This window comes from Gavialis gangeticus, unplaced genomic scaffold (assembly GCF_001723915.1).
Source record: "Gavialis gangeticus isolate Ggan-Ray unplaced genomic scaffold, GavGan_comp1, whole genome shotgun sequence".
Lineage (NCBI taxonomy): Eukaryota > Metazoa > Chordata > Crocodylia > Gavialidae > Gavialis > Gavialis gangeticus.
This window is the reverse complement of record NW_017729011.1, coordinates 16,871,700-16,874,350: the sequence shown is the minus strand read 5'-3', so window position 1 is coordinate 16,874,350 and position 2,651 is coordinate 16,871,700.

Here is a 2,651-nt window from a genome sequence, read left to right as displayed (position 1 = left end):
CCCGCCACTCGGTATCGTCTTGTCCATGAGTCGGGGGCTGCCCAGGTGAGCGCCCCCCACCACCCTGGTAACGTCCCGCTCCGGTCCCCCCTGCGGCAGGGGGTGCACTGCGTGCCAGGACAGCGTCCGGCTAGCCTCGCCCTCTCGAGCTGCGTGACCGCTTCCACGTGAGACAGCTCAGGAGAGGCCGCGTGGCAGCTCCCTGCAGAAGACGGGCAGGTTTCAGCACGGGGCGACCATCCTGCTCCCTGCACGTGCGCACGCTGCCCCGAGGGGGGACACCCTTCTGCATGCGTGACCCCCCTCAGACGGCTTCTCCTGGGGCAGCAGACTGGCCTGGCATGGGCCCTGCCACGTGCTGACTCCACGTGGGAAGGCAGCGGTGCAGAGCCCGCATGGTGCTCAGCACCTGGCCCCGCTGCACTGGGGCTGCCATCCCCCGGGCTCTGCATGGGCACGGTCTCCTGTGGGAGCTGGGCAGGGACGCAGCGTGCGGCCCCCTGCTTGCTGGGTGGCAGCCGGGCCGACCCGTGCATTTACTGGCCGTTCTTCACCCACCCGCAGCCTGCACTGGGGGCTAGCCTCCGGCACGCCGCCTCACGCCTGTGATCCCAAGCAAGCAGAGGCCCAACCCCTGGCTCCCACAGCACCTCTCCGATGGGCTGGCTGCACTGGCACCAGCAGCCAGCTCCCTGATGCCAAAGCTGGGTGAGATCTGTGGCCTGGGCCCTTGCGAGGGGAAGCTGGCACTGCCCGGTCCAGCTGCTCGAGGATACACCTCCTGGATCTTTTTGGCCGCCAAGCCTGCCGGGCACGGGGTGACCCCCAGCTCATCCTCATGGGGACAGCACCTTCGCTGTATGGTGGCTCTCACCTTCCCCGAGCTCCTGCTATGACTGAGCCACTGCCCATCACTGCCCAGCTCCTGCTGCGGCCCCACAGTCACGTCTGACCGAGAGGAGCCACCCCCCAGCTTGCCCCCCTGCGAAGAGGCAGAGCCTGTCACATCATTAAGGTGCTCCAAAAAAAAAAAAAGTCCCATGGAGCAGGTCTTAATATCTGTGGGGCGCTGATAACCGTGCCGCAGCCTCCGCCTGCCAGCCGGGGCCTCACGCTGGCCAAGCCAGGCGGCTTGTCCTGGAGGCTCTCCAAGAGCCATTGTCCTGCGAGGCCGGCTCAGCGGCAGAGGAGAGAGGCAGGAGGACGGAGGGCATCCACGACGCAGCGCCTGGAAGTTGCAGCGAGCACAGCGGGGCCCTTGCCAAAGAGCCATTCAGCAGAGCAAGCTGTTCAGCACGGAGCCCAGATGTTCCTCCGCGGGATCGTTGCCCAGCTTTCCTGCTACCCGGCCCCCTCGGCATTTAGGGTCAGTTCGACCGGTAGCTCTGTAGGAAGCCGCGCCGCAGGTAGATGCCCAAGCAGCCCCCAGGGCTTGCAAGGAAAGGGCGGGGAGGGGAACCTGGCAGTGATGCCACTGCTGATTGAGATGCTGAGGATGGCGCGCTGGGAGCAGGAAAGCGCCAGCCCCATCTGCTCGCGGGGAGGAGGATGCAGGTTGGGTCTGAGCTGGAATTGCTTGCACAGATCTTAGCACCTCTAGAAGGAGGGGTGTGAAAGGGTCGATCCGCTCCTGTTGTCACCCCAACCCTGCCCCTCCAAGGCCAGGCTGGGACCCAGATCCCTTGGACTTTGGGCAGTGCCCCAAACACTCCTGGACAGGCCCCAGCTACCCACTGCATCACGCAGGCTGGCTGCGCTCATCGCTTCCCTCCTGCCCGGTGCTGGCAGGTGGAGGAGCGCCAGGCCAGCAGATGAACGTGGAGCCGGGCGCGGGCTCTGACGTCAGTGGTGGAGACCAGCCCCTGCTGAGGGGATGGCGCATGGCAGGGCACTGCAGGGAGGAAGACAGCAGCTGAAAAGGCTTTTGTAAACTGGCCTGCCAAGGACAGCGGGATGCCACTGCTAGCACAGGTTTGCCGGGGCTTGGAGGGAGATACCCTCATCTTACCTAGGTGCAGGAGGGAGAGGGGAAAGATGTAGCTTTGGGTTAGATGTTGGGAGCTCACCAAGGTCCCAGCCTGTGGGGTGCATTTGAGAGACCATCCATGGACCCTCCTCTCACCCCTCTGAACATTGGGCTGCTAGGAAGGGCCCAGAGCGGGTGCTGCGGTGATGAGGGAGAGGAAGGCGACTGATGTGGCGGGGACAGCCCAAGCCGCTCGTGCCCTCTGCTCCCCAGACCCCAGGCTGCTCCATGCCACAGCACCCAAGGCAAGAGAGACTGTCCCTGCCCTGCCAAGCGTGTGACACCCCCCCCCACCCCACCAGACTGAGACTAGGGAAAAGGCAGGCGGTCCCATCCCCATCATACAGCCGGGAACCCAGCCAACCCCGATTTGCCATGTAGAGACAGTGGAAGAGGAGAAACGTGCTTCTCTCCAGCTCAGTCTTGCTTTTTTCTTTTAAAAGTCTCCTTAAAAAAAAAATCACAGTATGTGGGAGCTAGCAGGCTGTCTGCCACGGGACTGTTTTACTTCCCAGAGACTGCCCCTAAACAGCACGTGTGGAGAGGAGAGGACAGGGCCTCTTCTGCAATGGTGATTACTGTGGTTTTTGTCCACCCTGCTGTGTTGAGCCTGAACATCCGAACT